Here is a 15463-nt window from a genome sequence, read left to right as displayed (position 1 = left end):
TGACCACACTCACAGTAAACAAAGTTTTTTCTAATGTCTTGAAAATAAGTATTTTCTCTCGCATTTAAGGCATTTTCTTATATTTGCACTTATCTCAGATTTACAGATCTGTCTACTGGTAAGTCTTAAATGATTGTGTTTTCTCTGTACTTAGATTTTTGTTCCTAAACATCCCAAGATAAAATGAAGGAACTGCAAATGCCACAACACATGCAAGGACCCCCACAGGGTACATGGGTTTGCTGCCATGTGCATTTTACCGAGAACTCTACTGAGAGAACAAAAACTCCTGCAAAGATCTAAGCAGGTGCTTCATTTTAGATACTGAAAGTGATTCTTCAGACTTTTTTTTTTGTCCAAATAAAGACCAAGGGAGTGCAATATTTTGTTTATAAATATGTACCGTTAGTTTCCTGTAAGACATGAACACCTGTGTATGGCCTCAGCTTATTGAGTTGTGTTAAAGCATTACTCATTGGAAGACCATTCCAGCATCGCGATTAAAGTTCATGATCTGCAGGTTAGACTGCTGTAATTTGATCTGAGTTTTCCTTTAAAATGGTGTGGAAGCCATAGCTTCCACATGCAAATGACATCTGTTGAGTTGAGGGACAGTAATGCAACTGAAGGCACTCATCTTCATCCAGTGCTATTGTCTAGCAACCCAATAACTACAGACAGGTAAAAATTCTTATTCCTGTGTTTATGTGTTAGGACTCTCCTTGCTGAACAGTCTTTGCTTACTGGCTGTGGCTAATTATTACTTGTCCTAGATCCAGAGGCTGCATTGAATGAGGACTTGAAAAGAGTCAACATAGTTCAGAAATCCTATTTACGTAATGCTTTCCAAACCCTTTTGTTACTATATTCAGAACAGAAATAACATTTATTTAGATACTATGACTTGTATCTTTTATCATACTATTTTGGATTATTTTTTATTGTTTTGCAGGATGCTTTGCTTTGTTGTGAGAATAGCTGATTTCTTGGCTAAATGTAGTTTTAATTTTTATGTAGCTAACTTAATAGCCATGGTTTCCACAATCTGTATTTTGATAGCACTATGACAGTGCAGGTTATATCTATGGCAGTTACCAGGAGTGGGGTTCGAACCCACGCGGACATACGTCCATTGGATCTTAAGTCCAACGCCTTAACCACTCGGCCATCCTGGTGCGGATACAGGGCCCGCTCCCTTGGCGGGACGCGGTGCGGCTCTTCGTTGTTGGGCACGGCAGTTCACGGCGGTTCCCCACGGAAGGGCCTGGCGAGGGGAGCGCTCCTGCCCTAGCATCGCCCGGGGCAGGAGGCTGTGGGGCCGGCGTCACTCCGGGCACCCGGGTGGAGGGAGGCCTCCACCTTCATCAGCCCCGAGGTGGCGACTTCGTGGCTCTAAAGCGTCATTTAAGTATTTCTTGTGTAGGCTATTGCTTTCCCCCAGTTCCAAGCGCTTTGAGTATTTCAAAAGCTGTAGGACCACCTGTCACGGTGCTTTCACAACGCGAAAGTGAGGGTAAGGGCGGCGTGTGCTAGGGTAGGGTGTGAGGGTGTGCGGGGTGTCTGCGCAGGGCGAGCCTGACGATGTGGCCTTGGCCGGTCCGGAGGGTGGAGGGAGGCAAACCCCGCTTCTGGGGTATGGTCCCTAGCGCTGGCTGTACCCTAAACTGTGCAGGGGGTTCAGCTCAAAATTAAGCTGAATGAGTGAGCAGGATTTTCAGACTAACTTCCTGGCTTTGTTCTGTTTAGCAGGACAGATGTGCCAGTTGTACTTGTGATGCTTAATTTGGTGGTAGTGTTGTTTGAGTTTGTTTCTCTTCTTTTGACAGGGTAGTATCGTTGTGTTCTAGTATATTGAAAGTGTGAGAAGTACAAATCAAGCACAGACTGACACATTAAGATACTATTGTTCTCCAGACCATCCTGGTCAAATTATAATACAGGTAAATATAGTTGTTCTTAGCCACCCAGTTCCTGATTATTTGAGCTGAAAAATTATTCTAAACTTTCAGTCTAAATATATAATGTGATCATACAGACTAAATAAAGGATAAACTCTCAAGGGAGATACAACTCATGAGCTGTCAATACCATATAAAATAGAAGGTGAAATATTTCAGACAAGATATTTTATTACACACTACATAAGATGGTCTGGCACCACAAATGTAGACATGGCATAAACACAGAAATATGATAAGTCAAGAGGGAGTTATAGAGAGAAGTGTGGTCTGGTGGTGAACTTCCAGGAAATGCAAGTACGTATATTGTCTTTTTTGACCATTCCCACAGTTAAATTGTTAAATGCAAAACATACCACTCTTTCTAGAACTGTTCATTAGAAAGCAGTACTGCCATGTTCACGTATTTTATTAAGTAAATGTTTGTTCCTGTTCTTCATGAAAGTACAAATTAGTAAAAATGGGTGCACGTTTGAATGTACATTTTACCTCTAATGTTGTAAGGGAAAAATGTTGCCTGTGTAAACCCACATCTTTGCATACAAATTGTGTAATTCTGCTTATGGGCTTATTTATGAGCATGTTTGTACATAAAATAAATGCTCATGTAGATTTTGTGGATGCAGTGCTGGTGTTGATGAAAAGTTGGTCCAGCTATGTCAGTTACAGGATGAATTACTGGCAGCTATTCAGCATTGTGAGAAAGAAAAAAGTAAAAATTATCACAGTTTTTACAAGAACAGTAATCACTGACAAAAAAATCCAACCAATTTTTATGATAAAGCAATATACAAAACTGGAGTTCTGCATTAGAATTGCTTCTGTTGCAGGCACAGCTCTCCTTAAGAGATTTCTTTTGCAGAGAACTTCCTTAGTCCTTTGAAACTATGTTCTCTGCTTGGCTTGTTAGAGCACATGCAGATCTGGAATGGAACAGAAGATTGTTGAACCTTTCCTGCTCTCAAGAAATATCCATAAAATGTACTGGCAACAAGTATGTTCTAACTCCTTCCTGCAATTCTCTGTAAAGAAAAGGATAATTTGCTGGGGTTACTGGTTTCTGTTTTAGGTGAAGTTGTAGGGGGGTGTAGTGTGTTTCAACTCTGGAGCTGACCATGATTTTGATTTAAGATTTTTATTTTATCAAGCGGGTATTTATCTTTGTTTGTTTTTATTTGCTTCCTTGTTAAATCCTCATGAATTATTGGTGGTTGCCTTTGCAATTTGACATTCTTACTTGCACTCTTTACACTCTGGCCTTTAGTTCAAACAATATTGCTTTCCATTAGAATCCATTCTGTGGATGAGTTGTTTTTCTAAAAAGGTCATTATCTGTAGGATCATTGCCTCATTTGTTGAAGAAATTGGAAAAAGTGTAGTGACTAATGCTAGAAACTGGAATAGAAAAAGAGCTTCATATGCAGACAGTTGAATGCTACCCTGATGAACCAGCGATGTTTCTTTTGCCACTGCGTATTTTCTGTCTGATAAGCAGTCAGTCAGTTAAAATAGATTTTTCATAAGCCATCACTCATTTTCTTGTTCCTTATTTTGTGGTATCCATCTTGAGAACCTCAGTCTGATTTGCAGACATGCAGAGCTTTCACAAACAGCTGAAATCAGTGTATCACCTGTATTTTAAGCAGTCTCTGAAAAAATTAATATTATATGCCTCTGAGCAGTCAAAGTTATTGGAAATATTTGACATTTATCTTTCCATACCTCAATTTCCCATTGTGTAAAATAGAGGTAATGGAAATACACCATCTGCAAAATGGGCTGCTCTGAAGTAAAGTCATTCTTGTTTGTGAAGAATTCAGATAGACACTTACCTAATCTGGTCACGTGAGACACGCCCATGAGTAGAATATCAATGAATTCAGAAAATAACATGAAATAAGTAAGGTATGGAGCCACCCTTTGAGCTGTGAAGACCTTGCAAACTACTGAATAACTGGTTAGCCAGCAAGCACAACATGATGTGTGCTGAACAAGGTGTGAGTCTTCCAGGAAAGCAGCAAACCATTGTTTAACTCAAAATTGTGTCTCACTTCATAAGGAGAAGGGGATCAAATCAATAAGAAGGCAGCCTATTGGTGAAATATTAATTAGATGATATTTCAGTATAGTTTAATCCTTTTTAAAAACCTTCAGCAGCATGTTTGTTTGTTTGTTTCAGTGTGTAATGGAAGCATGTAACTTGTTACTTCAGTTAAACCATTTTTCCATCATTCCCAGTGACCGATACCTCATACTGTAGAAAAGGTATAAAAAGGCAGTGAAGTTCTTGGTCTGTTGCAGTGGTTCTCAACCTGTGGTCTGTGGACCCCTGCGGGCCGCGATGTCGTCACAGGGGGTCTGTGAAGGCTTGTCCTGGTTTCGACCAGGATGGAGTTAACGCTCATTGGATTATTTCATACCATGTGATTATTTCATCCCATGCCCAGGGATATGGGCTCTCTCTCAGGTGGGCTCTCGCTTGGGCTTGGGCTCACACTGTCTGCTCCTCGGCCGTGTTGTTGCTGTGGGGGCGGTCACCGTGCTCGGCAAGCCACTGCTGCATTGTACCCGTTTCTTTTTGTACTCACTATTGTTACTGTTCTCTTGTTATATTTAGTAAATTATTTCTTTTTTATTTAGCCTATAAATTCTCTTCTTTTTTTGTCCCTCCCCTATTTCACGGGGGAGGGGGGAAGTAAACGGCCGGCCACGTAGCGTCTGGCTTCCGGCTGAGTTCAAACCTCAACAAGGCTTAAAGCAGGGGTGGGGAACGTCCAGCCTGGAAACATTTGGACTGGCCTGCAGCAAGCACTGTGTCTCCTTTTCCCACAGCCCTCTCCCCTCAATGCTCCTCTCATAGTCAAGTCCCCCACGGCTGTCCTGATGCGCGTGAGAGGCAGCGGCACCCTCCCCTTTGCCGGGTGACCCTCCCCTCGGCCCTCAGATTCACCAGTAAGTCCCTCCGTCGCTGGGCTCTTCAGGGCTGGCCTCCAGTAACAAGCGTGAAGGTGGTGCTCTCCCAGTCCCAGCACCGCCCCTGGAGGCAGTCTAGTGCTTTCAATCTTGAATTAGGTCTTGGTGGTCTGCGGCCACAAAAGGTATGTAAAGGGAGCCGGTAGTGAAGGAAAGCATGAGAAACCCTGGTCTGTTGTGTAATGCTGTATGTAGCATGACCAGTAATCCCTCTGATTCTTACTGCAGACTAATTTAAAGTCTGTAAAGTAAGACCAGTCTCTGATGTTAGTGGGAGTAACTGCATGTAAAGTACTTGGTAATTCTTGAATTGTTCTCATTTTGGGGCCTGTGTGGTAAAAAAAGAGGAGTAGACTATTTTCTGGATTCTTGTCATTCTTGGGATGCTTGTTCAAAGTTTACCACTATATAGTATAGACAGTTGTGTCAATGTCTATACATGTGTCTTTATACAGGTTCATTTTCAACAGAAGCGGGGCTGTTTATCAACTGACTGTGTCTGATCTTACCTGCTATTTCTTACAATCATTTCTGTTGGACTCAATAGCCACAGCAGTCAGGCATCATTAGCAATGTTAAATAATTTTGCCTCCTTCCTCAAGGCATTACAGCACAAACTCCCAAACAGATCCTTGCAACATTTTATTGCTTAACTATTTTTCTTGGTTTTGATGAGGGAAAAGAAGAGATTTTCTGCTTGGTTAGTTCAATCCAAGCAGCAAGCTCTGGGGATTCACACTGTGATAGTACAGGGAGCTCAGCCACCCTGACCACTGTGTTGATAGAATGATACAAGGGTCTGCATATCACTTACTGCAGTGCAAAGCCCTGCAATTTACTTAAAGTGCTGATAGAGGTAGATTTGCTCTTATGACTGACAGATGAACCCTGCAGATCTTGCCATGGTCACTTAAAGCATCATCATCCCCAGAATTACCCTGAGTGTTGCTTTTCCAGACTTAGGATGGCCTAACATAGCCATCAGAAGAGACCAGGTGCCCACCTTGCAGCTGCCCAAGTCAGTGTCTGGCATTTCAGCTCAAAGCCACCTTCCCTGCCAGAGGAAAGGGCAGTAGCTCTCAACTGGAGTAAAGGGCTGTGGGCACACTTTCCCTTCTGCCAGTTCTTATTGTCGGGAGGATTATATGCAGGTGGTAACACTTTACATCAGCACAGCATTATTATCAAAGGATATTTCTGAAAGTGTTAAAAGACTTGTCTGTGCACTAAATCGCCTCCAGTTGGGAATATTTTCCCTTGTGCTGGCTTTGCTGTGGTGGCAGTAGCCTCTGGAAGGACAGAGCAGACAAGTCATAATTTACACTACAGCTGCAAGGTTCACCAGAGCACATCCTAAATGAGGGGTCGTGAATGCCCTAAAAATGAAAGCAGTATAATGCAAAACATTGCAGCTGACATCTTTGGGATGTTAGGGCATCAGCTTAAAGCACACTAACTTGCATCTTTGTAGGATTTTTTTTTTTTTTTTAGTTAAATTTATTTGAATTAATTGATTCATTGTTCCTGCCAGAGAGGAGCTTTTAGTCTGAAGACCATGGAAAATGTTCACACTCTTCTGGAGGTGGTCTTCTTAAATGTGCAATTACAAAAATGCCTTCCTTTAATGATTTTAGGAGAAGAATGCACTTTCCAGATTCCTTCATTTTCTTGATTACTGTTTCTATTTCACTGTCTGCCCAACTGTGACCTTCTTTCTGGGTTGGAAGTGCTACAGGATCTTTCCTTCAGACCTCATCTGCCTCATATTTAAGTGTTTCATGCAATTCTTGGCAAGAGATCACTCCCTGACCATGTGACTTGGTGGATTTATGACACCTGTCTCTTGCTATTTCATCATGTGTTGCAAACTTTTTCATATGAGAGTGGATCACTGGTGCGAAGTATGGACTGCATTAATGAGCTCTGGTTTGCAGCTAATCCATGTTTAATGATTGACGTGCATAAGTATTTTAGTTTCACTTGTCCTGCCTTATATCTCTGTTGCTATTTTCTGTCACACTCCCACCTTTTGCTTTTTATGTGCATACCAAGAATCAGATCCAGCTGGTCTAGCAGTTAGCTGCTGCTGAAAGAGGCAGAGACACCATCTTTCCCCTGCCCTGGCTGTACTGCACGTTCCCACCGCTTTCTTCTTGCATCCCTCAGTCTTTGATTGCCAAGTAATATGTAACAAACAAAAAAGTTAATTTCATGTTACTTGGACCTAAAAATAATCTCTGAGAATATCATATTGTAAGAATTTTTCTGTGAAGAAATGAGGAATTGGAGACAATTTTTTTACGTGTTTTGGGCTCCCTAACATAGACAGTACAGATCCACTAATCAGTTTCATTCATCACAGAATGGCAGAGGCTGGAAGGCCCCTCTGGAGATTGTCCAGTCCACCCCCCAGCTGAGAGGAGACTCAGCCAGAGCAGTCAGATTTTGAGTATCTCCAAGGATGAAGACTCCACAACCTGTCTGGGCAACCTATGTCAGTGTTTGACCACACTCACAGTAAACAAAGTTTTTTCTAATGTCTTGAAAATAAGTATTTTCTCTCGCATTTAAGGCATTTTCTTATATTTGCACTTATCTCAGATTTACAGATCTGTCTACTGGTAAGTCTTAAATGATTGTGTTTTCTCTGTACTTAGATTTTTGTTCCTAAACATCCCAAGATAAAATGAAGGAACTGCAAATGCCACAACACATGCAAGGACCCCCACAGGGTACATGGGTTTGCTGCCATGTGCATTTTACCGAGAACTCTACTGAGAGAACAAAAACTCCTGCAAAGATCTAAGCAGGTGCTTCATTTTAGATACTGAAAGTGATTCTTCAGACTTTTTTTTTTGTCCAAATAAAGACCAAGGGAGTGCAATATTTTGTTTATAAATATGTACCGTTAGTTTCCTGTAAGACATGAACACCTGTGTATGGCCTCAGCTTATTGAGTTGTGTTAAAGCATTACTCATTGGAAGACCATTCCAGCATCGCGATTAAAGTTCATGATCTGCAGGTTAGACTGCTGTAATTTGATCTGAGTTTTCCTTTAAAATGGTGTGGAAGCCATAGCTTCCACATGCAAATGACATCTGTTGAGTTGAGGGACAGTAATGCAACTGAAGGCACTCATCTTCATCCAGTGCTATTGTCTAGCAACCCAATAACTACAGACAGGTAAAAATTCTTATTCCTGTGTTTATGTGTTAGGACTCTCCTTGCTGAACAGTCTTTGCTTACTGGCTGTGGCTAATTATTACTTGTCCTAGATCCAGAGGCTGCATTGAATGAGGACTTGAAAAGAGTCAACATAGTTCAGAAATCCTATTTACGTAATGCTTTCCAAACCCTTTTGTTACTATATTCAGAACAGAAATAACATTTATTTAGATACTATGACTTGTATCTTTTATCATACTATTTTGGATTATTTTTTATTGTTTTGCAGGATGCTTTGCTTTGTTGTGAGAATAGCTGATTTCTTGGCTAAATGTAGTTTTAATTTTTATGTAGCTAACTTAATAGCCATGGTTTCCACAATCTGTATTTTGATAGCACTATGACAGTGCAGGTTATATCTATGGCAGTTAACAAATCCTATAGTGTTCTGTGACTGAAAACAGCCTGAGACATGTCCAACCTGTTGAACTGCATTCATTCAGGTGACCTGCCCCAAAAGTTATTTGACACATCAGTAAAGAATAAATACTGAAAGCAACTGCATCCAGTTTTTGTGATGTCTCTGCCTGCCCAGCCCTCTGAACAAAATATTTTTCTACAAAAAAGAATTATCAGGTAGGGTAAGAATTGTATGGTATGAATGCATGAGTCACACTTTTTAAGAGGAGAAAGCAGTTAATGCCTCCCAGTAGACAGTACAGAGAGACATCATGGATGAGATAAGGTTTCTGTTCTGTATGAAATTGTTAGGGAGAGCTCAGCCATCAACACAAGAAAAAGGATCTGTATGACAAAGAAGGTAAGGTGACTGTACCGAGTTGAAATAATAACAAATTTAAGAGTGTTATGAAATATGAGATAACAGTGGGGTGGGGTTGGGCATTTCAGAACCCTCATTAAAATGCTCTAAAACCAGAAATTGTGGTTAGATTCCCTGTGCCTGTTTCAAAGAGGGGTTTAAGCAGAGTTTCAGAGTGGTCATGTTTTAGGTTGGGCTCTGCAAAGAATGTGTCAGGAGATCTTAAGGTGCATGGTGGTACCCACGGCTCCCAAAAGAAGCTTCTACAGCTCCTTTAGAGCCAGAGTCAGAGACTGCCTCATACTCACCTGGAATTCCTTAACACACTTGTCTCCACAGCCAGGAATGGGCCTAAATTGTAATGTTAACTCTTTCAGAATGTTTGGGTTATTTTGAGAAAAATTATTACACTAAGGTAATCTTAACTGTCAACCTGGGATATGTATACACTTTGCATTGCACATTGTTTCCTTTTATGTACTGCTTGTCATTAACAGTCTTGGCATGACTGCTTCCCAAGGTAGTAAATGTATTCTGGCATAATTAAAGCAGTTCCACTTCCCTTTGCAGGCAAAACCTCAGAGATGGTATCTCTGGAGGGAGATGTTGGAACTGACCAAGAAGTTACCAACTACTGTTTATCTGTTAGCCAGTACACCAGGTACTATCTTTCTGAACCCCATCTCTGACCACCTCTGTGTTAACATTGACAGTGATCTGCTCTGGTCTGTAGGTCATTACTTTGGCAATTGTAAAAACTGAGTTATAAAAAATGAGTGTATTTTTTATCTTTTAGCTCATTATATACATTCAGCTAAAAAAAAAAAAAAGAGAAAGCAATTTGGAGACTGGTGTTTCATCTATGTGAAAATCCCATGTAAAACAATATAACTTAGTGAGTTCTTAACAAGGTAGCGGACTTCCTTTAGCAAGGTATCTATATGGGATGTGCTTCTGAGGATATACCCTATTAGCTCTGCTGCTGCAGTCAATGTTTATGGACATAAATTCATGGATCCTGATCCTTGTTGCTGCCACTGTATAAGCTGATTGTTTATCACTGAAGTTTTGGACAGGCACAGGAGCCTGCTTATATAATTAAAGTTGTAGCATCTGCCCAATAGTTATACACTTAAAATTACTGTACCTCAGCATCACCTCCCTCTATTGATTCTTCATACCAGCACAAAATGAAATTGAAAATACAAGCAGTTCAGGCAAAAATTCCATTAAGGCCTGTAAAGAGTACAGGATACTGTGGGCTTTCTAGTGCAAAGGCAGGACTACAATATTTTTCCTATCACACAGGAATATTGTCAGAGGCATCTCAATATTATGTGATGGGAAGGGACATAAATCTATATGCATAAAATTAAATTACGCATAAGCAGTTAGCTTCTGCAGAAGAAGAGGCATAGGTTGTAAACTCTTTGGAAGCCTCTTCTCCCATGCCACCAAATCATTTACATCACAGAGTATTCTCTGGGGAGTATTAGAGCTGCAAAAACTAGCCTGGCCATAATTTTATGTAGGGGTTAAATTAAACACAATCATCAACTGTTTGGAAAATAGAGGCCCAATTGCATTAACAAGGTTGAACTGAATTACTTGTTTTGGAAAAAAACCTGGATCCTTTTTTCTACATTTTACAAAAGATGTGTTAATGTTTCAGGTGACTGTTGCATTCTATATTTGAGCCTTTATTTGAAAATCTAATCGAGTATATCAAGTTCTAGTACAAATATTTGGGGAATACCTTGTTTATTTTCAGGACAAATATTGTTAAATGGATTTGAAAGAGGACCATCCAAAGACGAATTCTACCAGTAACAGAAAAGCTTTCTACAAGGAGTGCTTCTCGTCAAGCATAATAATACTGCCTAAACAGATGCTGTTTAGTGAGATGGCTGACCTTAAATCTAGCCATAACAGAAACTTGTGTTCCTCAGTTGCTCAGATGGACTGTAGATTTAATTTGACGACTTCATTTATGATGTATTCCTAAAGGAGTGAAATAGTATTCCACATCAGTTCCTTCTCATGTGTTTTGCTAAGTGACGGTGTCCATTTTGTAAATGGCTATTGCAAATCAAAGTGATCCCAGGAAAGAGACTGCTCAGTACCCAGCCTCCCAGTCAGGGCTCGTTATGACAGCACTGCGTTGCTGTGGGGGAAGGATGTTTTTGGGTGATGGCTCTGCAGGGGCAGCAGAGCAGGACTGCTGCCAGAGCCTGTTGCAGAGAAGCTGGGACCCCCTCCTAGGGCCATAGAGCCCGCGGTGGCCCCACCAGGCTATGGGGCTGGCAGGTACCTGTGCAAGTTACTGATCCTGGACTGGGTCCTCTGAAGTTGCATCACAGTGCTTTCCACCTCCTCTTCTTGTACCGTGCTGTGTACACCTGGGAATTGCAGCCGGGTGTTTAGTTCCTTGAGCACGGGACTAGAGGTGGGGGGCCAGAGGAAGGAAAAATAAGCAGTGGTTGGGGGAAAACAGGTTGGTTGTGGCAAGGCGGTGTCATGCTATGCAGCACGTTGGACCCCTGAAATAGCAGCTGCGCTTTGAAAGCCTAATGGAAGTCTCGTGCTGCAGCAGAGCACAGCCTGCCAGGGAAGCAGCGTCTGTGTGGGCAAGTCCCTGGCAAGGGCAAGGCCCCCCACTGCCCTCCCGGGGGTAAATGGAGATCAGTGTGGCTGGCCAAGGTTGGGAGAGGTCAGGCTCTGAGTGGACAACAAATCCATGTCCTGCACCACTTCTGAGAGGGGATCTTTCTCTTCCCCATAGTTTTCTTTGCCTTTCAGAGGATTGATGTATCCTTTCTGATACCTTGTACTAAAAGCCAGATTTAGTCTGTAAGTGCAGAGACAACTTTTGAAAGGAATGAAGTGGCTTACAGTCAGCAATGCTACCTTCTCCACAGGTACACCCAATTCCGATATAAGAAGGGGCCAGAGCTGAGTAAAGAGCAGAGCTGAGCAGAGGGAAGGTGGGCTGGGTGATGTGACTGCATGTTTTAGGAGTTACACCTCTGTATGTTTCAATTACTGAATCATGGCCCTGTTTCTCTGTTAGATGGCAGAAGTGTATTTCTATGAGGAATTTGCATCAGGAAACACCGTGGTTTAGCTACCACATCTGGGAAGAGCTTTCCAGGCAGGGTAGTGGGAGAGGTATGATTAAAACCCTAGTGTGCTTTATATCAGTTCCTCATTTTCTGTGTGATCCAGCTCTCACCAAAGTCAGTGGGAGAATTCACCCATTTAAATGGTGCTTCCATTGGCATTGCCTGCATTCATTTTTGTCATTTGGTCTGCCCTTTCTTTTTTGTCCGTAGGCCACCCGGCTGCTGGCTGGTGGATGTCCTCAGATGCAGGAAGCAGGTGGCATGGGAGTTTAAAGGACCTTCTGACAGTGCAGCAGTTTCATGGTCAGTTTGGATGGCCCCAGAAAGCTGGTGGGGAGGGCAGGCAGGGTCTGATCATGATCAGAAAGCACTTTCATACTTCCAGCCTTGCTGAATAGTTTAGAGTTTTAGTTACTTCATGGGAAAAAGGTGCAGAGTGTAGAAAGGTGATACTGGCAAACATTGCCTATGATTTGGAGTTGCATAGCCACATGTCAGGGGGTCTGAAGGCTGCCTGTGTATGAAGACTATTGGCACAAAGTCTGGGAATCGTGCAGAGCTTCTGGCATGTCCCGCCTTATGCAGAGCCAGAGAGCAGCCCGAGGGCTATAACAAACCAGTCAGACTCATCTAGAAGTGGAACTATTTATGGGAGGTTGTCTATTTTCTCTTGTGACTCGTGGATGTTGTCTCTTGTTCACCCAGGCTCTAAGCCCTATCAGTTTGCACTTAAATATAGCTTTCCCAGGTTTTCAAATCTGCTGTTTTCCCAGAGGAATGTCTGTTCCTGGCATGTAGCCCTCCTTCTCTTTCATCATGCTGAAAATCATCTCGCTCACGGAATGTTGGTAGCTTCTGGTAGATGACCAGCAGTTTAAAGATTGCCGACTACCAGACCCCTCCTCTTTGCCTTCAGATCGAGGGCATTGTGGATCATTTGATCGTACCCTTTCCAGTGCCCTGTGCCTCCAGTTTGTTCATCACAGCCCTTGCCATGATCCTGAAATATCTTGCCAAGTAGCGAGCGATGGAGGAGGTGTGCCTTCCTTGCAGTCTGAGGCAGGTGGTACTGGGAATCACAGAAGCAAGTGCCTGCAGAAAGAGTGGTGTTGCAGCATGTGACGCCTACACGTATCCAGTTCTCATATGCCTAATTGTCACAGACAATGCCTAAGCGCATGTGCCAAAGCTGTCAAGATCAAGTGCTGTTTTTGCATATACTCTCCAACTTAGCCAGATACTCTGCTTGCAGGGAAGTAATGTCCATTTTCTTGAGAAATAATATCCATAAGTGACATTTTAAATACAGATGCACAGCACTGTTTAACTTCGTAATTAGTAACTGATACAGGTACTATATAAGCCACAACTTTCTTGCATGCTTTTAAAATAGGAATTTAATTTGCCAGCTTTGAAAAAACTTGATTCTGTATAATTCCGCTGTCAAGCCAAGCCTTACACTTGCATAATTTTTTGAATCGTTCAGAACTGCAATACATTTACGCATTTGTTACTGCAAGTATGCCAAGGCTAATGGCTATGGCTAATTCAGCTGTTGCCTCTTATGTTCTGTTATTGTCACTTCAGGTCAGAGAGATCAAAGGTCTGGTATTTTAAGGGATTTGGCATTTCGAGATAAAAACATTTTGCATACCATGCATGTCCAGTCTCTAAAGATAAGTAGGGAGGAATAGGGTAAAACCCTGATATCTCTGTGGAAAGGATAGTTGGAATGTAACTTGTATAATTACCTTGCATGGTGGTAGTTTGCCTTCATCAGCATACCTTTAGTTTTGTTTTCTACTGGTTATAAAGCCTTTTGCACTTATCTTTTGTACTGATTATATGAACATTTGATGCCTGCTGCTGTGAAGATTTTGTCATTGAAACAATTGCTTCCTGAGCACTTCAGCTCTTCAGGCAGAGTCCGATCAATGGTTATAGCTTTTGGAGCTTTAAACTGAAGTTATTTTAACATATGGTAAGGCTACTTGATAGTTTCCTCTGGGAATCCCACCCACTGTGTTAGCTGCAAACAGCTCTATGAAGAATGCTGTTGTCATGGCTCAAAAACTTGTAATGCTGTCCCACCCAAACTAACCTCAGCATGAGAGTCACTTCTAATCCGTGAACGAGATAAGCAATGGAACTATATGTTACTGTCCCTCTGATTTAAAGGTATTTCTTCCAACCAAGTTAGTATTTAACTTTATTTTACTCTTACAAAAATACAATCATATAATTATAAAGAAGACAGGTGGTCAGTCAGCTGTTGTACAAAAGAAACAAGTCGCTGATTTGCTCTGCATAGGTGGTATGGAATTCTGTTAGTGCAATCAAATCAAATATGGAGTGTGAAAGGATACATTTTCCTAAGTGGCTTACATTAGATGAAACATTAATGGTGATTTCACTAAAATGAAGTTTTAGTGCTGCAGTACTTTCTAGCCTCACTGTAATATTAAACTAGAAACCATCCTAGCAATTCATACTAGTATGATAGTAGGACTGTTTGCATAAAGTTTAAATTTCATCATGCATGTGCATGGATCACAAAATTCTGGAAGCATCCCAAGTTATCCCATCATGATAATGCAGGATTTTTTTATTTGATGAGAATCTTTGGATAATTTCTTCCATAATGCTTTCCTCCCTCATTTCCATGCCACTGCTGCTAGCTTTTTTGTACCAGATGCCGTTCTGTCATTATTTTTTTTGTGCCTGAAAACTTGTCTACCTTTCCTAAGTGTATCAGCTGGTCCAGTGAAATCTATTTCACGTTTCTTCAAATCTTGCTCCTTTTCTATCATTAGGCCATCCCAGCAACATTATTATTACAAGTACCTTTATATGCTCTGTGCCCCAAATACTCTGTTACTGATTTTGCCTAAATGCAGTGCTGTCCTCATGTGTGTCAGATGTGGTTAATGGGAGTATGTGACATGGATTCAGTGCTTTCTTATTCATCTGATATCTCTACCTCTTGGGGAGTCTTGACTGCATTTATATTCCCATGGAAAATCTGTAAAAGCAGGGTGAGATAATACTACTGTGGGTAGCTGGCCTCATTGCCTGCACATTCATAAGCAGAGCGACAGAAGGCCTGTTACAGTTCAAAGAAATAATAGGTATCTGCCTTCTCTGTAGAATTAAAGAAAAAGCAGTACATGATAGGTGAGAAAAATACGAGCTTGTTATCAGCTGATAATATTGCTGTTTCTCTTCCGTCACATACAGCAGCAACCAGATGGATGGAGGCAGTGGCCCTTCCCCTGTTTACAAGGGAACTTTGCTCCATCCTGGTCAACAGGCATTTGGCAGCTCTAGGTTGGTATCTGAAGCTTTGAGTGGGATTCTGCTGCCTAAATGTAGTCTTGTGGTGCCAGCTGAGGTGTCTCGGGTGCCTACAGGCGTCTTATCAGCC

At 41.7% G+C, this 15463-nt stretch overlaps 1 long non-coding RNA gene and 1 other non-coding gene across 3 annotated transcripts; one reads left to right on the top strand and one right to left on the bottom strand.

The window, feature by feature from the left end:
• Positions 1 to 1092: 1092 nt before the first annotated feature.
• Positions 1093 to 1175, bottom strand: TRNAL-UAA. The gene has a single exon. It is a non-coding gene; the product is annotated as a tRNA-Leu (tRNA).
• A 157-nt stretch (positions 1176 to 1332) lies between these two features.
• Positions 1333 to 9002, top strand: LOC113478694. 2 transcript variants are annotated; one of them, XR_003398116.1, is made up of 3 exons: positions 1333 to 1408; positions 1827 to 2952; positions 7589 to 9002. It is a non-coding gene; the product is annotated as an uncharacterized LOC113478694 (long non-coding RNA). The 2 variants fall into 2 exon arrangements; XR_003398117.1 differs by lacking the exon at positions 7589 to 9002 and adding an exon at positions 7294 to 7576.
• The last annotated feature ends 6461 nt before the right edge of the window (positions 9003 to 15463 follow it).

Source organism: Athene cunicularia, assembly GCF_003259725.1.
Source record: "Athene cunicularia isolate RWA chromosome 3 unlocalized genomic scaffold, athCun1 chr3_part1, whole genome shotgun sequence".
Classification (NCBI taxonomy): Eukaryota; Metazoa; Chordata; class Aves; order Strigiformes; family Strigidae; genus Athene; species Athene cunicularia.
Note: the sequence above shows the minus strand (reverse complement) of the source record. Positions and strands in the feature narration are given on the sequence as shown.